We start from the raw sequence: 24,878 nt of genomic DNA, 5'->3' as shown, positions 1-24,878 counted from the left end.
GGAAAAGCTGATTGGGATTCCTCAGGATCTCAAACAAATAAATGAATAAATAAATAAATAATGTTTTCAACATTTTTTAACTCTGCCGTGGCCAGTCCCAAGCCCGTGCTGTGAAAAGAGGAGGGTCAGATGCTGGGACAAGCAAACCAGCTCTGTAAAAACTATTTGCTACTGCGGTCAGGGAGGGCCTTGGAAAAGCTGATTGGGATTCCTCAGGATCTCAAACAAATAAATGAATAAATAAATAAATAAATAATGTTTTCAACATTTTTTAACTCTGTCGTGGCCGGTCCCAAGCCCGTGCTGTGAAAAGAGGAGGGTCAGATGCTGGGACAAGCAAACCAGCTCTGTAAAAACTATTTGCTACTGTAGTCAGGGAGGGCCTTGGAAAAGCTCATTGGGATTCCTCAGGATCTCAAACAAATAAATAAATAAATAAATAAATAATGTTTTCAACATTTTTTAACTCTGCCGTGGCTGGTCCCAAGCCCGTGCTGTGAAAAGAGGAGAGTCAGATGCTGGGACAAGCAAACCAGCTCTGTAAAAACTATTTGCTACTGCAGTCAGGGAGGGCCTTGGAAAAGCTCATTAGGATTCCTCAGGATCTCAAACAAATAAATGAATAAATAAATAAATAATGTTTTCAACATTTTTTAACTCTGCCGTGGCCGGTCCCAAGCCCGTGCTGTGAAAAGAGGAGGGTCAGATGCTGGGACAAGCAAACCAGCTCTGTAAAAACTATTTGCTACTGCGGTCAGGGAGGGCCTTGGAAAAGCTCATTGGGATTCCTCAGGATCTCAAACAAATAAATGAATAAATAAATAAATAATGTTTTCAACATTTTTTAACTCTGCCGTGGCCAGTCCCAAGCCCGTGCTGTGAAAAGAGGAGGGTTTAGATGCTGGGACAAGCAAACCAGCTCTGTAAAAACTATTTGCTACTGCGGTCAGGGAGGGCCTTGGAAAAGCTCATTGGGATTCCTCAGGATCTCAAACAAATAAATGAATAAATAAATAAATAATGTTTTCAACATTTTTTAACTCTGCCGTGGCCGGTCCCAAGCCCGTGCTATGAAAAGAGGAGGGTCAGATGCTGGGACAAGCAAACCAGCTCTGTAAAAACTATTTGCTACTGCAGTCAGGGAGGGCCTTGGAAAAGCTCATTGGGATTCCTCAGGATCTCAAACAAATAAATGAATAAATAAATAAATAATGTTTTCAACATTTTTTAACTCTGCCGTGGCCGGCCCCAAGCCCGTGCTTTGAAAAGAGGAGGGTCAGATGCTGGGACAAGCAAACCAGCTCTGTAAAAACTATTTGCTACTGCGGTCAGGGAGGGCCTTGGAAAAGCTGATTAGGATTCCTCAGGATCTCAAACAAATAAATGAATAAATAAATAAATAATGTTTTCAACATTTTTGAACTCTGCCGTGGCCGGTTCCAAGCCCGTGCTGTTAAAAGAGGAGGGTCAGATGCTGGGACAAGCAAACCAGCTCTGTAAAAACGATTCGCTACTGCGGTCAGGGAGGGCCTTGGAAAAGCTCATTGGGATTCCTCAGGATCTCAAATAAATAAATGAATAAATAAATAAATAAATAATGTTTTCAACATTTTTAACTCTGCCGTGGCCGGTCCCAAGCCCGTGCTGTGAAAAGAGGAGGGTCAGATGCTGGGACAAGCAAACCAGCTCTGTAAAAACTATTTGCTACTGCGGTCAGGGAGGGCCTTGGAAAAGCTCATTGGGATTCCTCAGGATCTCAAACAAATAAATGAATAAATAAATAAATAAAGTTTTCAACATTTTTTAACTCTGCCGTGGCCGGTCCCAAGCCCATGCTGTGAAAAGAGGAGGGTCAGATGCTGGGACAAGCAAACCAGCTCTGTAAAAACTATTTGCTACTGTGGTCAGGGAGGGCCTTGGAAAAGCTCATTGGGATTCCTCAGGATCTCAAACAAATAAATGAATAAATAAATAAATAAATAATGTTTTCAACATTTTTTAACTCTGCCGTGGCCGGTCCCAAGCCCATGCTGTGAAAAGAGGAGGGTCAGATGCTGGGACAAGCAAACCAGCTCTGTAAAAACTATTTGCTACTGCGGTCAGGGAGGGCCTTGGAAAAGCTCATTGGGATTCTTCAGGATCTCAAACAAATAAATGAATAAATAAATAAATAATGTTTTCAACATTTTTAAACTCTGCCTTGGCCAGTCCCAAGCCCTTGCTGTGAAAAGAGGAGGGTCAGATGCTGGGACAAGCAAACCAGCTCTGTAAAAACTATTTGCCACTGCGGTCAGGGAGGGCCTTAGAAAAGCTCATTGGGATTCCTCAGGATCTCAAACAAACAAATAAATGAATAAATAAATAAATAAATAATGTTTTCAACATTTTTTAACTCTGCCGTGGCCGGTCCCAAGCCCGTGCTGTGAAAAGAGGAGGGTCAGATGCTGGGACAAGCAAACCAGCTCTGTAAAAACTATTTGCTACTGCGGTCAGGGAGGGCCTTGGAAAAGCTCATTGGGATTCCTCAGGATCTCAAACAAATAAATGAATAAATAAATAAATAAATAATGTTTTCAACATTTTTTAACTCTGCCGTGGCCGGTCCCAAGCCCATGCTGTGAAAAGAGGAGGGTCAGATGCTGGGACAAGCAAACCAGCTCTGTAAAAACTATTTGCTACTGCAGTCAGGGAGGGCCTTGGAAAAGCTCATTGGGATTCCTCAGGATCTCAAACAAATAAATGAATAAATAAATAAATAATGTTTTCAACATTTTTTAACTCTGCCGTGGCTTGTCCCAAGCCCGTGCTGTGAAAAGAGGAGGGTCAGATGCTGGGAAAAGCAAACCAGCTCTGTAAAAACTATTTGCTACTGCAGTCAGGGAGGGCCTTGGAAAAGCTCATTGGGATTCCTCAGGATCTCAAACAAATAAAGGAATAAATAAATAATGTTTTCAACATTTTTTAACTCTGCCGTGGCCGGTCCCAAGCCCGTGCTGTGAAAAGAGGAGGGTCAGATGCTGGGACAAGCAAACCAGCTCTGTAAAAAATATTTGCTACTGTGGTCAGGGAGGGCCTTTGAAAAGCTCATTGGGATTCCTCAGGATCTCAAACAAATAAATGAATAAATAAATAAATAATGTTTTCAACATTTTTTAACTCTGCCGTGGCCGGTCCCAAGCCCGTGCTGTGAAAAGAGGAGAGTCAGATGCTGGGAAAAGCAAACCAGCTCTGTAAAAACTATTTGCTACTGCAGTCAGGGAGGGCCTTGGAAAAGCTCATTGGGATTCCTCAGGATCTCAAACAAATAAATGAATAAATAAATAAATAATGTTTTCAACATTTTTTAACTCTGCCGTGGCCAGTCCCAAGCCCGTGCTGTGAAAAGAGGAGGGTCAGATGCTGGGACAAGCAAACCAGCTCTGTAAAAACTATTTGCTACTGCGGTCAGGGAGGGCCTTGGAAAAGCTCATTGGGATTCCTCAGGATCTCAAACAAATAAATGAATAAATAAATAAATAAATAATGTTTTCAACATTTTTAACTCTGCCGTGGCTGGTCCCAAGACCGTGCTATGAAAAGAGGAGGGTCAGATGCTGGGACAAGCAAACCAGCTCTGTAAAAACTATTTGCTACTGCGGTCAGGGAGGGCCTTGGAAAAGCTCATTGGGATTCCTCAGGATCTCAAACAAATAAATGAATAAATAAATAAATAATGTTTTCAACATTTTTTAACTCTGCCGTGGCCAGTCCCAAGCCCGTGCTTTGAAAAGAGGAGGGTCAGATGCTGGGACAAGCAAACCAGCTCTGTAAAAACTATTTGCTACTGCGGTCAGGGAGGGCCTTGGAAAAGCTGATTGGGATTCCTCAGGATCTCAAACAAATAAATGAATAAATAAATAAATAATGTTTTCAACATTTTTTAACTCTGCCGTGGCCGGTTCCAAGCCCGTGCTGTGAAAAGAGGAGGGTCAGATGCTGGGACAAGCAAACCAGCTCTGTAAAAACTATTTGCTACTGCGGTCAGGGAGGGCCTTGGAAAAGCTCATTGGGATTCCTCAGGATCTCAAACAAATAAAGGAATAAATAAATAAATAATGTTTTCAACATTTTTTAACTCTGCCGTGGCCAGTCCCAAGCCCGTGCTGTGAAAAGAGGAGGGTCAGATGCTGGGACAAGCAAACCAGCTCTGTAAAAAATATTTGCTACTGTGGTCAGGGAGGGCCTTGGAAAAGCTCATTGGGATTCCTCAGGATCTCAAACAAATAAATGAATAAATAAATAAATAAATAAATAATGTTTTCAACATTTTTTAACTCTGCCGTGGCCGGTCCCAAGCCTGTGCTATGAAAAGAGGAGAGTCAGATGCTGGGACAAGCAAACCAGCTCTGTAAAAACTATTTGCTACTGCGGTCAGGGAGGGCCTTGGAAAAGCTCATTAGGATTCCTCAGGATCTCAAACAAATAAATGAATAAATAAATAAATAAATAATGTTTTCAACATTTTTTAACTCTGCCGTGGCCGGTCCCAAGCCCGTGCTGTGAAAAGAGGAGGGTCAGATGCTGGGACAAGCAAACCAGCTCTGTAAAAACTATTTGCTACTGCAGTCAGGGAGGGCCTTGGAAAAGCTCATTGGGATTCCTCAGGATCTCAAACAAATAAAGGAATAAATAAATAAATAATGTTTTCAACTTTTGTTAACTCTGCCGTGGCCGGTCCCAAGCCCGTGCTGTGAAAAGAGGAGGGTAAGATGCTGGGACAAGCAAGCCAGCTCTATAAAAAATATTTGCTACTGTGGTCAGGGAGGGCCTTGGAAAAGCTCATTGGGATTCCTCAGGATCTCAAACAAATAAATGAATAAATAAATAAATAAATAAATAATGTTTTCAACATTTTTTAACTCTGCCGTGGCCGGTCCCAAGCCTGTGCTATGAAAAGAGGAGAGTCAGATGCTGGGACAAGCAAACCAGCTCTGTAAAAACTATTTGCTACTGCGGTCAGGGAGGGCCTTGGAAAAGCTCATTAGGATTCCTCAGGATCTCAAACAAATAAATGAATAAATAAATAAATAAATAATGTTTTCAACATTTTTTAACTCTGCCGTGGCCGGTCCCAAGATCGTGCTGTGAAAAAAGGAGGGGCAGATGCTGGGACAAGCAAACCAGCTCTGTAAAAAATATTTGCTACTGTGGTCAGGGAGGGCCTTGGAAAAGCTCATTGGAATTCCTCAGGATCTCAAACAAATAAATGAATAAATAAATAAATAAATAATGTTTTCAACATTTTTTAACTCTGCCGTGGCCGGTCCCAAGCCTGTGCTATGAAAAGAGGAGAGTCAGATGCTGGGACAAGCAAACCAGCTCTGTAAAAACTATTTGCTACTGCGGTCATGGAGGGCCTTGGAAAAGCTCATTGGGATTCCTCAGGATCTCAAAAAAATAAATGAATAAATAAATAAATAATGTTTTCAACATTTTTTAACTCTGCCGTGGCCAGTCCCAAGCCAGTGCTGTGAAAAGAGGAGGGTCAGATGCTGGGACAAGCAAACCAGCTCTGTAAAACTATTTGCTACTGCGGTCAGGGAGGGCCTTGGAAAAGCTCATTGGGATTCCTCAGGATCTCAAACAAATAAATGAATAAATAAATAAATAAATAATGTTTTCAACATTTTTTAACTCTGCCGTGGCCGGTCCCAAGATCGTGCTGTGAAAAAAGGAGGGGCAGATGCTGGGACAAGCAAACCAGCTCTGTAAAAAATATTTGCTACTGTGGTCAGGGAGGGCCTTGGAAAAGCTCATTGGAATTCCTCAGGATCTCAAACAAATAAATGAATAAATAAATAAATAAATAATGTTTTCAACATTTTTTAACTCTGCCGTGGCCGGTCCCAAGCCTGTGCTATGAAAAGAGGAGAGTCAGATGCTGGGACAAGCAAACCAGCTCTGTAAAAACTATTTGCTACTGCGGTCATGGAGGGCCTTGGAAAAGCTCATTGGGATTCCTCAGGATCTCAAAAAAATAAATGAATAAATAAATAAATAATGTTTTCAACATTTTTTAACTCTGCCGTGGCCAGTCCCAAGCCCGTGCTGTGAAAAGAGGAGGGTCAGATGCTGGGACAAGCAAACCAGCTCTGTAAAACTATTTGCTACTGCGGTCAGGGAGGGCCTTGGAAAAGCTCATTGGGATTCCTCAGGATCTCAAACAAATAAATGAATAATTAAATAAATAAATAAATAATGTTTTCAACATTTTTAACTCTGCCGTGGCTGGTCCCAAGACCGTGCTATGAAAAGAGAAAGGGTCAGATGCTGGGACAAGCAAACCAGCTCTGTAAAAACTATTTGCTACTGCGGTCAGGGAGGGCCTTGGAAAAGCTCATTGGGATTCCTCAGGATCTCAAACAAATAAATGAATAAATAAATAAATAATGTTTTCAACATTTTTAACTCTGCCGTGGCCGGTCCCAAGCCCGTGCTTTGAAAAGAGGAGGGTCAGATGCTGGGACAAGCAAACCAGCTCTGTAAAAACTATTTGCTACTGCGGTCAGGGAGGGCCTTGGAAAAGCTGATTGGGATTCCTCAGGATCTCAAACAAATAAATGAATAAATAAATAAATAATGTTTTCAACATTTTTTAACTCTGCCGTGGCCAGTCCCAAGCCCGTGCTGTGAAAAGAGGAGGGTCAGATGCTGGGACAAGCAAACCAGCTCTGTAAAAACTATTTGCTACTGCGGTCAGGGAGGGCCTTGGAAAAGCTGATTGGGATTCCTCAGGATCTCAAACAAATAAATGAATAAATAAATAAATAAATAATGTTTTCAACATTTTTTAACTCTGTCGTGGCCGGTCCCAAGCCCGTGCTGTGAAAAGAGGAGGGTCAGATGCTGGGACAAGCAAACCAGCTCTGTAAAAACTATTTGCTACTGTAGTCAGGGAGGGCCTTGGAAAAGCTCATTGGGATTCCTCAGGATCTCAAACAAATAAATAAATAAATAAATAAATAATGTTTTCAACATTTTTTAACTCTGCCGTGGCTGGTCCCAAGCCCGTGCTGTGAAAAGAGGAGAGTCAGATGCTGGGACAAGCAAACCAGCTCTGTAAAAACTATTTGCTACTGCAGTCAGGGAGGGCCTTGGAAAAGCTCATTAGGATTCCTCAGGATCTCAAACAAATAAATGAATAAATAAATAAATAATGTTTTCAACATTTTTTAACTCTGCCGTGGCCGGTCCCAAGCCCGTGCTGTGAAAAGAGGAGGGTCAGATGCTGGGACAAGCAAACCAGCTCTGTAAAAACTATTTGCTACTGCGGTCAGGGAGGGCCTTGGAAAAGCTCATTGGGATTCCTCAGGATCTCAAACAAATAAATGAATAAATAAATAAATAATGTTTTCAACATTTTTTAACTCTGCCGTGGCCAGTCCCAAGCCCGTGCTGTGAAAAGAGGAGGGTTTAGATGCTGGGACAAGCAAACCAGCTCTGTAAAAACTATTTGCTACTGCGGTCAGGGAGGGCCTTGGAAAAGCTCATTGGGATTCCTCAGGATCTCAAACAAATAAATGAATAAATAAATAAATAATGTTTTCAACATTTTTTAACTCTGCCGTGGCCGGTCCCAAGCCCGTGCTATGAAAAGAGGAGGGTCAGATGCTGGGACAAGCAAACCAGCTCTGTAAAAACTATTTGCTACTGCAGTCAGGGAGGGCCTTGGAAAAGCTCATTGGGATTCCTCAGGATCTCAAACAAATAAATGAATAAATAAATAAATAATGTTTTCAACATTTTTTAACTCTGCCGTGGCCGGCCCCAAGCCCGTGCTTTGAAAAGAGGAGGGTCAGATGCTGGGACAAGCAAACCAGCTCTGTAAAAACTATTTGCTACTGCGGTCAGGGAGGGCCTTGGAAAAGCTGATTAGGATTCCTCAGGATCTCAAACAAATAAATGAATAAATAAATAAATAATGTTTTCAACATTTTTGAACTCTGCCGTGGCCGGTTCCAAGCCCGTGCTGTTAAAAGAGGAGGGTCAGATGCTGGGACAAGCAAACCAGCTCTGTAAAAACGATTCGCTACTGCGGTCAGGGAGGGCCTTGGAAAAGCTCATTGGGATTCCTCAGGATCTCAAATAAATAAATGAATAAATAAATAAATAAATAATGTTTTCAACATTTTTAACTCTGCCGTGGCCGGTCCCAAGCCCGTGCTGTGAAAAGAGGAGGGTCAGATGCTGGGACAAGCAAACCAGCTCTGTAAAAACTATTTGCTACTGCGGTCAGGGAGGGCCTTGGAAAAGCTCATTGGGATTCCTCAGGATCTCAAACAAATAAATGAATAAATAAATAAATAAAGTTTTCAACATTTTTTAACTCTGCCGTGGCCGGTCCCAAGCCCATGCTGTGAAAAGAGGAGGGTCAGATGCTGGGACAAGCAAACCAGCTCTGTAAAAACTATTTGCTACTGTGGTCAGGGAGGGCCTTGGAAAAGCTCATTGGGATTCCTCAGGATCTCAAACAAATAAATGAATAAATAAATAAATAAATAATGTTTTCAACATTTTTTAACTCTGCCGTGGCCGGTCCCAAGCCCATGCTGTGAAAAGAGGAGGGTCAGATGCTGGGACAAGCAAACCAGCTCTGTAAAAACTATTTGCTACTGCGGTCAGGGAGGGCCTTGGAAAAGCTCATTGGGATTCTTCAGGATCTCAAACAAATAAATGAATAAATAAATAAATAATGTTTTCAACATTTTTAAACTCTGCCTTGGCCAGTCCCAAGCCCTTGCTGTGAAAAGAGGAGGGTCAGATGCTGGGACAAGCAAACCAGCTCTGTAAAAACTATTTGCCACTGCGGTCAGGGAGGGCCTTAGAAAAGCTCATTGGGATTCCTCAGGATCTCAAACAAACAAATAAATGAATAAATAAATAAATAAATAATGTTTTCAACATTTTTTAACTCTGCCGTGGCCGGTCCCAAGCCCGTGCTGTGAAAAGAGGAGGGTCAGATGCTGGGACAAGCAAACCAGCTCTGTAAAAACTATTTGCTACTGCGGTCAGGGAGGGCCTTGGAAAAGCTCATTGGGATTCCTCAGGATCTCAAACAAATAAATGAATAAATAAATAAATAAATAATGTTTTCAACATTTTTTAACTCTGCCGTGGCCGGTCCCAAGCCCATGCTGTGAAAAGAGGAGGGTCAGATGCTGGGACAAGCAAACCAGCTCTGTAAAAACTATTTGCTACTGCAGTCAGGGAGGGCCTTGGAAAAGCTCATTGGGATTCCTCAGGATCTCAAACAAATAAATGAATAAATAAATAAATAATGTTTTCAACATTTTTTAACTCTGCCGTGGCTTGTCCCAAGCCCGTGCTGTGAAAAGAGGAGGGTCAGATGCTGGGAAAAGCAAACCAGCTCTGTAAAAACTATTTGCTACTGCAGTCAGGGAGGGCCTTGGAAAAGCTCATTGGGATTCCTCAGGATCTCAAACAAATAAAGGAATAAATAAATAATGTTTTCAACATTTTTTAACTCTGCCGTGGCCGGTCCCAAGCCCGTGCTGTGAAAAGAGGAGGGTCAGATGCTGGGACAAGCAAACCAGCTCTGTAAAAAATATTTGCTACTGTGGTCAGGGAGGGCCTTTGAAAAGCTCATTGGGATTCCTCAGGATCTCAAACAAATAAATGAATAAATAAATAAATAATGTTTTCAACATTTTTTAACTCTGCCGTGGCCGGTCCCAAGCCCGTGCTGTGAAAAGAGGAGAGTCAGATGCTGGGAAAAGCAAACCAGCTCTGTAAAAACTATTTGCTACTGCAGTCAGGGAGGGCCTTGGAAAAGCTCATTGGGATTCCTCAGGATCTCAAACAAATAAATGAATAAATAAATAAATAATGTTTTCAACATTTTTTAACTCTGCCGTGGCCAGTCCCAAGCCCGTGCTGTGAAAAGAGGAGGGTCAGATGCTGGGACAAGCAAACCAGCTCTGTAAAAACTATTTGCTACTGCGGTCAGGGAGGGCCTTGGAAAAGCTCATTGGGATTCCTCAGGATCTCAAACAAATAAATGAATAAATAAATAAATAAATAATGTTTTCAACATTTTTAACTCTGCCGTGGCTGGTCCCAAGACCGTGCTATGAAAAGAGGAGGGTCAGATGCTGGGACAAGCAAACCAGCTCTGTAAAAACTATTTGCTACTGCGGTCAGGGAGGGCCTTGGAAAAGCTCATTGGGATTCCTCAGGATCTCAAACAAATAAATGAATAAATAAATAAATAATGTTTTCAACATTTTTTAACTCTGCCGTGGCCAGTCCCAAGCCCGTGCTTTGAAAAGAGGAGGGTCAGATGCTGGGACAAGCAAACCAGCTCTGTAAAAACTATTTGCTACTGCAGTCAGGGAGGGCCTTGGAAAAGCTGATTGGGATTCCTCAGGATCTCAAACAAATAAATGAATAAATAAATAAATAATGTTTTCAACATTTTTTAACTCTGCCGTGGCCGGTTCCAAGCCCGTGCTGTGAAAAGAGGAGGGTCAGATGCTGGGACAAGCAAACCAGCTCTGTAAAAACTATTTGCTACTGCGGTCAGGGAGGGCCTTGGAAAAGCTCATTGGGATTCCTCAGGATCTCAAACAAATAAAGGAATAAATAAATAAATAATGTTTTCAACATTTTTTAACTCTGCCGTGGCCAGTCCCAAGCCCGTGCTGTGAAAAGAGGAGGGTCAGATGCTGGGACAAGCAAACCAGATCTGTAAAAAATATTTGCTACTGTGGTCAGGGAGGGCCTTGGAAAAGCTCATTGGGATTCCTCAGGATCTCAAACAAATAAATGAATAAATAAATAAATAAATAAATAATGTTTTCAACATTTTTTAACTCTGCCGTGGCCGGTCCCAAGCCTGTGCTATGAAAAGAGGAGAGTCAGATGCTGGGACAAGCAAACCAGCTCTGTAAAAACTATTTGCTACTGCGGTCAGGGAGGGCCTTGGAAAAGCTCATTAGGATTCCTCAGGATCTCAAACAAATAAATGAATAAATAAATAAATAAATAATGTTTTCAACATTTTTTAACTCTGCCGTGGCCGGTCCCAAGCCCGTGCTGTGAAAAGAGGAGGGTCAGATGCTGGGACAAGCAAACCAGCTCTGTAAAAACTATTTGCTACTGCAGTCAGGGAGGGCCTTGGAAAAGCTCATTGGGATTCCTCAGGATCTCAAACAAATAAAGGAATAAATAAATAAATAATGTTTTCAACTTTTGTTAACTCTGCCGTGGCCGGTCCCAAGCCCGTGCTGTGAAAAGAGGAGGGTAAGATGCTGGGACAAGCAAGCCAGCTCTATAAAAAATATTTGCTACTGTGGTCAGGGAGGGCCTTGGAAAAGCTCATTGGGATTCCTCAGGATCTCAAACAAATAAATGAATAAATAAATAAATAAATAAATAATGTTTTCAACATTTTTTAACTCTGCCGTGGCCGGTCCCAAGCCTGTGCTATGAAAAGAGGAGAGTCAGATGCTGGGACAAGCAAACCAGCTCTGTAAAAACTATTTGCTACTGCGGTCAGGGAGGGCCTTGGAAAAGCTCATTAGGATTCCTCAGGATCTCAAACAAATAAATGAATAAATAAATAAATAAATAATGTTTTCAACATTTTTTAACTCTGCCGTGGCCGGTCCCAAGATCGTGCTGTGAAAAAAGGAGGGGCAGATGCTGGGACAAGCAAACCAGCTCTGTAAAAAATATTTGCTACTGTGGTCAGGGAGGGCCTTGGAAAAGCTCATTGGAATTCCTCAGGATCTCAAACAAATAAATGAATAAATAAATAAATAAATAATGTTTTCAACATTTTTTAACTCTGCCGTGGCCGGTCCCAAGCCTGTGCTATGAAAAGAGGAGAGTCAGATGCTGGGACAAGCAAACCAGCTCTGTAAAAACTATTTGCTACTGCGGTCATGGAGCGCCTTGGAAAAGCTCATTGGGATTCCTCAGGATCTCAAAAAAATAAATGAATAAATAAATAAATAATGTTTTCAACATTTTTTAACTCTGCCGTGGCCAGTCCCAAGCCAGTGCTGTGAAAAGAGGAGGGTCAGATGCTGGGACAAGCAAACCAGCTCTGTAAAACTATTTGCTACTGCGGTCAGGGAGGGCCTTGGAAAAGCTCATTGGGATTCCTCAGGATCTCAAACAAATAAATGAATAAATAAATAAATAAATAATGTTTTCAACATTTTTTAACTCTGCCGTGGCCGGTCCCAAGATCGTGCTGTGAAAAAAGGAGGGGCAGATGCTGGGACAAGCAAACCAGCTCTGTAAAAAATATTTGCTACTGTGGTCAGGGAGGGCCTTGGAAAAGCTCATTGGAATTCCTCAGGATCTCAAACAAATAAATGAATAAATAAATAAATAAATAATGTTTTCAACATTTTTTAACTCTGCCGTGGCCGGTCCCAAGCCTGTGCTATGAAAAGAGGAGAGTCAGATGCTGGGACAAGCAAACCAGCTCTGTAAAAACTATTTGCTACTGCGGTCATGGAGGGCCTTGGAAAAGCTCATTGGGATTCCTCAGGATCTCAAAAAAATAAATGAATAAATAAATAAATAATGTTTTCAACATTTTTTAACTCTGCCGTGGCCAGTCCCAAGCCCGTGCTGTGAAAAGAGGAGGGTCAGATGCTGGGACAAGCAAACCAGCTCTGTAAAACTATTTGCTACTGCGGTCAGGGAGGGCCTTGGAAAAGCTCATTGGGATTCCTCAGGATCTCAAACAAATAAATGAATAAATAAATAAATAAATAATGTTTTCAACATTTTTAACTCTGCCGTGGCTGGTCCCAAGACCGTGCTATGAAAAGAGAAAGGGTCAGATGCTGGGACAAGCAAACCAGCTCTGTAAAAACTATTTGCTACTGCGGTCAGGGAGGGCCTTGGAAAAGCTCATTGGGATTCCTCAGGATCTCAAACAAATAAATGAATAAATAAATAAATAATGTTTTCAACATTTTTAACTCTGCCGTGGCCGGTCCCAAGCCCGTGCTTTGAAAAGAGGAGGGTCAGATGCTGGGACAAGCAAACCAGCTCTGTAAAAACTATTTGCTACTGCGGTCAGGGAGGGCCTTGGAAAAGCTGATTGGGATTCCTCAGGATCTCAAACAAATAAATGAATAAATAAATAAATAATGTTTTCAACATTTTTTAACTCTGCCGTGGCCAGTCCCAAGCCCGTGCTGTGAAAAGAGGAGGGTCAGATGCTGGGACAAGCAAACCAGCTCTGTAAAAACTATTTGCTACTGCGGTCAGGGAGGGCCTTGGAAAAGCTGATTGGGATTCCTCAGGATCTCAAACAAATAAATGAATAAATAAATAAATAAATAATGTTTTCAACATTTTTTAACTCTGTCGTGGCCGGTCCCAAGCCCGTGCTGTGAAAAGAGGAGGGTCAGATGCTGGGACAAGCAAACCAGCTCTGTAAAAACTATTTGCTACTGTAGTCAGGGAGGGCCTTGGAAAAGCTCATTGGGATTCCTCAGGATCTCAAACAAATAAATAAATAAATAAATAAATAATGTTTTCAACATTTTTTAACTCTGCCGTGGCTGGTCCCAAGCCCGTGCTGTGAAAAGAGGAGAGTCAGATGCTGGGACAAGCAAACCAGCTCTGTAAAAACTATTTGCTACTGCAGTCAGGGAGGGCCTTGGAAAAGCTCATTAGGATTCCTCAGGATCTCAAACAAATAAATGAATAAATAAATAAATAATGTTTTCAACATTTTTTAACTCTGCCGTGGCCGGTCCCAAGCCCGTGCTGTGAAAAGAGGAGGGTCAGATGCTGGGACAAGCAAACCAGCTCTGTAAAAACTATTTGCTACTGCGGTCAGGGAGGGCCTTGGAAAAGCTCATTGGGATTCCTCAGGATCTCAAACAAATAAATGAATAAATAAATAAATAATGTTTTCAACATTTTTTAACTCTGCCGTGGCCAGTCCCAAGCCCGTGCTGTGAAAAGAGGAGGGTTTAGATGCTGGGACAAGCAAACCAGCTCTGTAAAAACTATTTGCTACTGCGGTCAGGGAGGGCCTTGGAAAAGCTCATTGGGATTCCTCAGGATCTCAAACAAATAAATGAATAAATAAATAAATAATGTTTTCAACATTTTTTAACTCTGCCGTGGCCGGTCCCAAGCCCGTGCTATGAAAAGAGGAGGGTCAGATGCTGGGACAAGCAAACCAGCTCTGTAAAAACTATTTGCTACTGCGGTCAGGGAGGGCCTTGGAAAAGCTGATTAGGATTCCTCAGGATCTCAAACAAATAAATGAATAAATAAATAAATAATGTTTTCAACATTTTTGAACTCTGCCGTGGCCGGTTCCAAGCCCGTGCTGTTAAAAGAGGAGGGTCAGATGCTGGGACAAGCAAACCAGCTCTGTAAAAACGATTCGCTACTACGGTCAGGGAGGGCCTTGGAAAAGCTCATTGGGATTCCTCAGGATCTCAAATAAATAAATGAATAAATAAATAAATAAATAATGTTTTCAACATTTTTAACTCTGCCGTGGCCGGTCCCAAGCCCGTGCTGTGAAAAGAGGAGGGTCAGATGCTGGGACAAGCAAACCAGCTCTGTAAAAACTATTTGCTACTGCGGTCAGGGAGGGCCTTGGAAAAGCTCATTGGGATTCCTCAGGATCTCAAACAAATAAATGAATAAATAAATAAATAAAGTTTTCAACATTTTTTAACTCTGCCGTGGCCGGTCCCAAGCCCATGCTGTGAAAAGAGGAGGGTCAGATGCTGGGACAAGCAAACCAGCTCTGTAAAAACTATTTGCTACTGTGGTCAGGGAGGGCCTTGGAAAAGCTCATTGGGATTCCTCAGGATCTCAAACAAATAAATGAATAAATAAATAAATAAATAATGTTTTCAACATTTTTTAACTCTGCCGTGGCCGGTCCCAAGCCCATGCTGTGAAAAGAGGAGGGTCAGATGCTGGGACAAGCAAACCAGCTCTGTAAAAACTATTTGCTACTGCGGTCAGGGAGGGCCTTGGAAAAGCTCATTGGGATTCTTCAGGATCTCAAACAAATAAATGAATAAATAAATAAATAATGTTTTCAACATTTTTAAACTCTGCCTTGGCCAGTCCCAAGCCCTTGCTGTGAAAAGAGGAGGGTCAGATGCTGGGACAAGCAAACCAGCTCTGTAAAAACTATTTGCCACTGCGGTCAGGGAGGGCCTTAGAAAAGCTCATTGGGATTCCTCAGGATCTCAAACAAACAAATAAATGAATAAATAAATAAATAAATAATGTTTTCAACATTTTTTAACTCTGCCGTGGCCGGTCCCAAGCCCGTGCTGTGAAAAGAGGAGGGTCAGATGCTGGGACAAGCAAACCAGCTCTGTAAAAACTATTTGCTACTGCGGTCAGGGAGGGCCTTGGAAAAGCTCATTGGGATTCCTCAGGATCTCAAACAAATAAATGAATAAATAAATAAATAAATAATGTTTTCAACATTTTTTAACTCTGCCGTGGCCGGTCCCAAGCCCATGCTGTGAAAAGAGGAGGGTCAGATGCTGGGACAAGCAAACCAGCTCTGTAAAAACTATTTGCTACTGCAGTCAGGGAGGGCCTTGGAAAAGCTCATTGGGATTCCTCAGGATCTCAAACAAATAAATGAATAAATAAATAAATAATGTTTTCAACATTTTTTAACTCTGCCGTGGCTTGTCCCAAGCCCGTGCTGTGAAAAGAGGAGGGTCAGATGCTGGGAAAAGCAAACCAGCTCTGTAAAAACTATTTGCTACTGCAGTCAGGGAGGGCCTTGGAAAAGCTCATTGGGATTCCTCAGGATCTCAAACAAATAAAGGAATAAATAAATAATGTTTTCAACATTTTTTAACTCTGCCGTGGCCGGTCCCAAGCCCGTGCTGTGAAAAGAGGAGGGTCAGATGCTGGGACAAGCAAACCAGCTCTGTAAAAAATATTTGCTACTGTGGTCAGGGAGGGCCTTTGAAAAGCTCATTGGGATTCCTCAGGATCTCAAACAAATAAATGAATAAATAAATAAATAATGTTTTCAACATTTTTTAACTCTGCCGTGGCCGGTCCCAAGCCCGTGCTGTGAAAAGAGGAGAGTCAGATGCTGGGAAAAGCAAACCAGCTCTGTAAAAACTATTTGCTACTGCAGTCAGGGAGGGCCTTGGAAAAGCTCATTGGGATTCCTCAGGATCTCAAACAAATAAATGAATAAATAAATAAATAATGTTTTCAACATTTTTTAACTCTGCCGTGGCCAGTCCCAAGCCCGTGCTGTGAAAAGAGGAGGGTCAGATGCTGGGACAAGCAAACCAGCTCTGTAAAAACTATTTGCTACTGCGGTCAGGGAGGGCCTTGGAAAAGCTCATTGGGATTCCTCAGGATCTCAAACAAATAAATGAATAAATAAATAAATAAATAATGTTTTCAACATTTTTAACTCTGCCGTGGCTGGTCCCAAGACCGTGCTATGAAAAGAGGAGGGTCAGATGCTGGGACAAGCAAACCAGCTCTGTAAAAACTATTTGCTACTGCGGTCAGGGAGGGCCTTGGAAAAGCTCATTGGGATTCCTCAGGATCTCAAACAAATAAATGAATAAATAAATAAATAATGTTTTCAACATTTTTTAACTCTGCCGTGGCCAGTCCCAAGCCCGTGCTTTGAAAAGAGGAGGGTCAGATGCTGGGACAAGCAAACCAGCTCTGTAAAAACTATTTGCTACTGCGGTCAGGGAGGGCCTTGGAAAAGCTGATTGGGATTCCTCAGGATCTCAAACAAATAAATGAATAAATAAATAAATAATGTTTTCAACATTTTTTAACTCTGCCGTGGCCGGTTCCAAGCCCGTGCTGTGAAAAGAGGAGGGTCAGATGCTGGGACAAGCAAACCAGCTCTGTAAAAACTATTTGCTACTGCGGTCAGGGAGGGCCTTGGAAAAGCTCATTGGGATTCCTCAGGATCTCAAACAAATAAATGAATAAATAAATAAATAATGTTTTCAACATTTTTTAACTCTGCCGTGGCCAGTCCCAAGCCCGTGCTGTGAAAAGAGGAGGGTCAGATGCTGGGACAAGCAAACCAGCTCTGTAAAAACTATTTGCTACTGCGGTCAGGGAGGGCCTTGGAAAAGCTCATTGGGATTCCTCAGGATCTCAAACAAATAAATGAATAAATAAATAAATAAATAATGTTTTCAACATTTTTTAACTCTGCCGTGGCCGGTTCCAAGCCCGTGCTGTTAAAAGAGGAGGGTCAGATGCTGGGACAAGCAAACCAGCTCTGTAAAAACTATTTGCTACTGCGGTCAGGGAGGGCCTTGGAAAAGCTGATTGGGATTCCTCAGGATCTCAAACAAATAAATGAATAAATAAATAAATAATGTTTTCAACATTTTTTAACTCTGCCATGGCCGGTTCCAAGCCCGTGCTGTGAAAAGAGGAGGGTCAGATGCTGGGACAAGCAAACCAGCTCTGTAAAAACTATTTGCTACTGCGGTCAGGGAGGGCCTTGGAAAAGCTCATTGGGATTCCTCAAGATCTCAAACAAATAAATGAATAAATAAATAAATAAATAAATAATGTTTTCAACATTTTTTAACTCTGCCGTGGCCGATCCCAAGCCCGTGCTTTGAAAAGAGGAGGGTCAGATGCTGGGACAAGCAAACCAGCTCTGTAAAAACTATTTGCTACTGCGGTCAGGGAGGGCCTTGGAAAAGCTCATTGGGATTCCTCAGGATCTCAAACAAATAAATGAATAAATAAATAAATAATGTTTTCAACATTTTTTAACTCTGCCGTGGCCGGTTCCAAGCCCGTGCTGTGAAAAGAGGAGGGTCAGATGCTGGGACAAGCAAACCAGCTCTGTAAAAACTATTTGCTACTGCGGTCAGGGAGGGCCTTGGAAAAGCTCATTGGGATTCCTCAGGATCTCAAACAAATAAATGAATAAATAAATAAATAATGTTTTCAACATTTTTTAACTCTGCCGTGGCCAGTCCCAAGCCCGTGCTGTGAAAAGAGGAGGGTCAGATGCTGGGACAAGCAAACCAGCTCTGTAAAAACTATTTGCTACTGCGGTCAGGGAGGGCCTTGGAAAAGCTCATTGGGATTCCTCAGGATCTCAAACAAATAAATGAATAAATAAATAAATAATGTTTTCAACATTTTTTAACTCTGCCGTGGCCGGTCCCAAGCCCGTGCTTTGAAAAGAGGAGGGTCAGATGCTGGGACAAGCAAACCAGCTCTGTAAAAACTATTTGCTACTGCGGTCAGGGAGGGCCTTGAAAAAGCTCATTGGGATTCCTCAGGATCTCAAACAAATAAATGAATAAATAAATAAATAATGTTTTCAACATTTTTTAACTCTGCCGTGGCCGGTTCCAAGCCCGTGCTGTTAAAAGAGGAGGGTCAGATGCTGGGACAAGCAAACCAGCTCTGTAAAAACTATTTGCTACTGCGGTCAGGGAGGGCCTTGGAAAAGCTCATTGGGATTCCTCAGGATCTCAAACAAATAAATGAATAAATAAATAAATAAATAATGTTTTCAACATTTTTAACTCTGCCGTGGCTGGTCCCAAGACCGTGCTATGAAAAGAGGAGGGTCAGATGCTGGGACAAGCAAACCAGCTCTGTAAAAACTATTTGCTACTGCGGTCAGGGAGGGCCTTGGAAAAGCTCATTGGGATTCCTCAGGATCTAAAACAAATAAATGAATAAATAAATAAATAATGTTTTCAACATTTTTTAACTCTGCCGTGGCCGGTCCCAAGCCCGTGCTTTGAAAAGAGGAGGGTCAGATGCTGGGACAAGCAAACCAGCTCTGTAAAAACTATTTGCTACTGCGGTCAGGGAGGGCCTTGGAAAAGCTGATTGGGATTCCTCAGGATCTCAAACAAATAAATGAATAAATAAATAAATAATGTTTTCAACATTTTTTAACTCTGCCGTGGCCGGTTCCAAGCCCGTGCTGTGAAAAGAGGAGGGTCAGATGCTGGGACAAGCAAACCAGCTCTGTAAAAACTATTTGCTACTGCGGTCAGGGAGGGCCTTGGAAAAGCTCATTGGGATTCCTCAGGATCTCAAACAAATAAATGAATAAATAAATAAATAATGTTTTCAACATTTTTTAACTCTGCCGTGGCCGGTCCCAAGCCCGTTCTTTGAAAAGAGGAGGGTCAGATGCTGGGACAAGCAAACCAGCTCTGTAAAAACTATTTGCTACTGCGGTCAGGGAGGGCCTTGGAAAAGCTGATTGGGATTCCTCAGGATCTCAAACAAATAAATGAATAAATAAATAAATAATGTTTTCAACATTTTTTAACTCTGCCGTGGCCGGTTCCAAGCCCGTGCTGTGAAAAGAGGAGGGTCAGATGCTGGGACAAGCAAACCAGCTCTGTAAAAACTATTTGCTACTGCGGTCAGGGAGGGCCTTGGAAAAGCTCATTGGGATTCCTCAGGATCTCAAACAAATAAATGAATAAATAAATAAATAATGTTTTCAACATTTTTTAACTCTGCCGTGGCCAGTCCCAAGCCCGTGCTGTGAAAAGAGGAGGGTCAGATGCTGGGACAAGCAAACCAGCTCTGTAAAAACTATTTGCTACTGCGGTCAGGGAGGGCCTTGGAAAAGCTCATTGGGATTCCTCAGGATCTCAAACAAATAAATGAATAAATAAATAAATAAATAATGTTTTCAACATTTTTTAACTCTGTCGTGGCCGGTCCCAAGCCCGTGCTGTGAAAAGAGGAGGGTCAGATGCTGGGACAAGCAAACCAGCTCTGTAAAAAATATTTGCTACTGTGGTCAGGGAGGGCCTTGGAAAAGCTCATTGGGATTCCTCAGGATCTCAAACAAATAAATGATTAAATAAATAAATAAAGTTTTCAACATTTTTTAACTCTGCCGTGGCCGGTCCCAAGCCCGTGCTGTGAAAAGAGGAGGGTCAGATGCTGGGACAAGCAAACCAGCTCTGTAAAAACTATTTGCTACTGCGGTCAGGGAGGGCCTTGGAAAAGCTGATTGGGATTCCTCAGGATCTCAAACAAATAAATGAATAAATAAATAAATAATGTTTTCAACATTTTTTAACTCTGCCGTGGCCAGTCCCAAGCCCGTGCTGTGAAAAGAGGAGGGTTTAGATGCTGGGACAAGCAAACCAGCTCTGTAAAAACTATTTGCTACTGCGGTCAGGGAGGGCCTTGGAAAAGCTCATTGGGATTCCTCAGGATCTCAAACAAATAAATAAATGAATAAATAAATAAATAATGTTTTCAAAATTTTTAACTCTGCCGTGGCTGGTCCCAAGCCCGTGCTATGAAAAGAGGAGGGTCAGATGCTGGGACAAGCAAACCAGCTCTGTAAAAACTATTTGCTACTGCGGTCAGGGAGGGCCTTGGAAAAGCTCATTGGGATTCCTCAGGATCTCAAACAAATAAATGAATAAATAAATAAATAATGTTTTCAACATTTTTTAACTCTGCCGTGGCCGGTCCCAAGCCCATGCTTTGAAAAGAGGAGGGTCAGATGCTGGGACAAGCAAACCAGCTCTGTAAAAACTATTTGCTACTGCGGTCAGGGAGGGCCTTGGAAAAGCTGATTGGGATTCCTCAGGATCTCAAACAAATAAATGAATAAATAAATAAATAATGTTTTCAACATTTTTTAACTCTGCCGTGGCCGGTCCCAAGCCCGTGCTGTGAAAAGAGGAGGGTCAGATGCTGGGACAAGCAAACCAGCTCTGTAAAAACTATTTGCTACTGCGGTCAGGGAGGGCCTTGGAAAAGCTCATTGGGATTCCTCAGGATCTCAAACAAATAAATGAATAAATAAATAAATAAAGTTTTCAACATTTTTTAACTCTGCCGTGGCCGGTCCCAAGACCGTGCTGTGAAAAGAGGAGGGTCAGATGCTGGGACAAGCAAACCAGCTCTGTAAAAACTATTTGCTACTGTGGTCAGGGAGGGCCTTGGAAAAGCTCATAGGGATTCCTCAGGATCTCAAACAAATAAATGAATAAAAAAATAAATAAATAAAGTTTTCAACATTTTTAACTCTGCCATGGCCGGTCCCAAGCCCGTGCTGTGAAAAGAGGAGGGTCAGATGCTGGGACAAGCAAACCAGCTCTATAAAAACTATTTGCTACTGCGGTCAGGGAGGGCCTTGGAAAAGCTGATTGGGATTCCTCAGGATCTCAAACAAATAAATGAATAAATAAATAAATAATGTTTTCAACATTTTTAACTCTGCCCTGGCTGGTCCCAAGCCCGTACTGTGAAAAGAGGAGGGTCAGATGCTGGGACAAGCAAACCAGCTCTGTAAAAACTATTTGCTACTGCGGTCAGGGAGGGCCTTGGAAAAGCTCATTGGGATTCCTCAGGATCTCAAACAAATAAATGAATAAATAAATAATGTTTTCAACATTTTTTAACTCTGCCGTGGCCGGTCCCAAGCCCGTGCTGTGAAAAAAGGAGGGTCAGTTGCTGGGACAAGCAAACCAGCTCTGTAAAAACTATTTGCTACTGTGGTCAGGGAGGGCCTTGGAAAAGCTCATTGGGATTCCTCAGGATCTCAAACAAATAAATGAATAAATAAATAAATAAATAATGTTTTCAACATTTTTTAACTCTGCCGTGGCCGGTCCCAAGCCCGTGCTGTGAAAAGAGGAGGGTCAGATGCTGGGACAAGCAAGCCAGCTCTATAAAAAATATTTGCTACTGTGGTCAGGGAGGGCCTTGGAAAAGCTCATTGGGATTCCTCAGGATCTCAAACAAATAAATGAATAAATACAAAAATAAATAATGTTTTCAACATTTTTTAACTCTGCCGTGGCCGGTCCCAAGCCCGTGCTGTGAAAAGAGGAGGGTCAGATGCTGGGACAAGCAAACCAGCTCTGTAAAAACTATTTGCTACTGTGGTCAGGGAGGGCCTTGGAAAAGCTCATTGGGATTCCTCAGGATCTCAAACAAATAAATGAATAAATAAATAAATAAATAATGTTTTCAACATTTTTTAACTCTGCCATGGCCAGTCCCAAGCCCGTGCTGTGAAAAGAGGAGGGTCAGATGCTGGGACAAGCAAACCAGCTCTGTAAAAACTATTTGCTACTGCGGTCAGGGAGGGCCTTGGAAAAGCTCATTGGGATTCCTCAGGATCTCAAACAAATAAATGAATAAATAAATAAATAATGTTTTCAACATTTTTTAACTCTGCCGTGGCCGGTCCCAAGCCCGTGCTTTGAAAAGAGGAGGGTCAGATGCTGGGACAAGCAAACCAGCTCTGTAAAAACTATTTGCTACTGCGGTCAGGGAGGGCCTTGGAAAAGCTGATTGGGATTCCTCAGGATCTCAAACAAATAAATGAATAAATAAATAAATAATGTTTTCAACATTTTTTAACTCTGCCGTGGCCGGTTCCAAGCCCGTGCTGTGAAAAGAGGAGGGTCAGATGCTGGGACAAGCAAACCAGCTCTATAAAAACTATTTGCTACTGCGGTCAGGGAGGGCCTTGGAAAAGCTCATTGGGATTCCTCAGGATCTCAAACAAATAAATGAATAAATAAATAAATAATGTTTTCAACATTTTTTAACTCTGCCGTGGCCGGTCCCAAGCCCGTGCTGTGAAAAGAGGAGGGTCAGATGCTGGGACAAGCAAGCCAGCTCTATAAAAAATATTTGCTACTGTGGTCAGGGAGGGCCTTGGAAAAGCTCATTGGGATTCCTCAGGATCTCAAACAAATAAATGAATAAATAAATAAATAAATAATGTTTTCAACATTTGTTAACTCTGCCGTGGCCGGTCCCAAGCCCGTGCTGTGAAAAGAGGAGGGTCAGATGCTGGGACAAGCAAACCAGCTCTGTAAAAACTATTTGCTACTGTGGTCAGGGAGGGCCTTGGAAAAGCTCATTGGGATTCCTCAGGATCTCAAACAAATAAATGAATAAATAAATAAATAAATAATGTTTTCAACATTTTTTAACTCTGCCATGGCCAGTCCCAAGCCCGTGCTGTGAAAAGAGGAGGGTCAGATGCTGGGACAAGCAAACCAGCTCTGTAAAAACTATTTGCTACTGCGGTCAGGGAGGGCCTTGGAAAAGCTCATTGGGATTCCTCAGGATCTCAAACAAATAAATGAATAAATAAATAAATAATGTTTTCAACATTTTTTAACTCTGCCGTGGCCGGTCCCAAGCCCGTGCTTTGAAAAGAGGAGGGTCAGATGCTGGGACAAGCAAACCAGCTCTGTAAAAACTATTTGCTACTGCGGTCAGGGAGGGCCTTGGAAAAGCTGATTGGGATTCCTCAGGATCTCAAACAAATAAATGAATAAATAAATAAATAATGTTTTCAACATTTTTTAACTCTGCCGTGGCCGGTTCCAAGCCCGTGCTGTGAAAAGAGGAGGGTCAGATGCTGGGACAAGCAAACCAGCTCTGTAAAAACTATTTGCTACTGCGGTCAGGGAGGGCCTTGGAAAAGCTCATTGGGATTCCTCAGGATCTCAAACAAATAAATGAATAAATAAATAAATAATGTTTTCAACATTTTTTAACTCTGCCGTGGCCGGTCCCAAGCCCGTGCTGTGAAAAGAGGAGGGTCAGATGCTGGGACAAGCAAGCCAGCTCTATAAAAAATATTTGCTACTGTGGTCAGGGAGGGCCTTGGAAAAGCTCATTGGGATTCCTCAGGATCTCAAACAAATAAATGAATAAATAAATAAATAAATAATGTTTTCAACATTTTTTAACTCTGCCGTGGCCGGTCCCAAGCCCGTGCTGTGAAAAGAGGAGGGTCAGATGCTGGGACAAGCAAACCAGCTCTGTAAAAACTATTTGCTACTGTGGTCAGGGAGGGCCTTGGAAAAGCTCATTGGGATTCCTCAGGATCTCAAACAAATAAATGAATAAATAAATAAATAAATAATGTTTTCAACATTTTTTAACTCTGCCATGGCCAGTCCCAAGCCCGTGCTGTGAAAAGAGGAGGGTCAGATGCTGGGACAAGCAAACCAGCTCTGTAAAAACTATTTGCTACTGCGGTCAGGGAGGGCCTTGGAAAAGCTCATTGGGATTCCTCAGGATCTCAAACAAATAAATGAATAAATAAATAAATAATGTTTTCAACATTTTTTAACTCTGCCGTGGCCGGTCCCAAGCCCGTGCTTTGAAAAGAGGAGGGTCAGATGCTGGGACAAGCAAACCAGCTCTGTAAAAACTATTTGCTACTGCGGTCAGGGAGGGCCTTGGAAAAGCTGATTGGGATTCCTCAGGATCTCAAACAAATAAATGAATAAATAAATAAATAATGTTTTCAACATTTTTTAACTCTGCCGTGGCCGGTTCCAAGCCCGTGCTGTGAAAAGAGGAGGGTCAGATGCTGGGACAAGCAAACCAGCTCTATAAAAACTATTTGCTACTGCGGTCAGGGAGGGCCTTGGAAAAGCTCATTGGGATTCCTCAGGATCTCAAACAAATAAATGAATAAATAAATAAATAATGTTTTCAACATTTTTTAACTATGCCGTGGCCAGTCCCAAGCCCGTGCTGTGAAAAGAGGAGGGTCAGATGCTGGGACAAGCAAACCAGCTCTGTAAAAACTATTTGCTACTGCGGTCAGGGAGGGCCCTGGAAAAGCTGATTGGGATTCCTCAGGATCTCAAACAAATAAATGAATAAATAAATAAATAAATAATGTTTTCAACATTTTTTAACTCTGTCGTGGCCGGTCCCAAGCCCGTGCTGTGAAAAGAGGAGGGTCAGATGCTGGGACAAGCAAACCAGCTCTGTAAAAACTATTTGCTACTGTGGTCAGGGAGGGTCTTGGAAAAGCTCATTGGGATTCCTCAGGATCTCAAACAAAT

Source organism: Pelophylax lessonae (genome assembly GCF_965119305.1).
Source record: "Pelophylax lessonae genome assembly, chromosome: 3".
NCBI classification, from domain to species: Eukaryota; Metazoa; Chordata; class Amphibia; order Anura; family Ranidae; genus Pelophylax; species Pelophylax lessonae.
The sequence above is the reverse complement of the archived record's forward strand: the minus strand, read 5'-3'. Positions refer to the sequence as shown.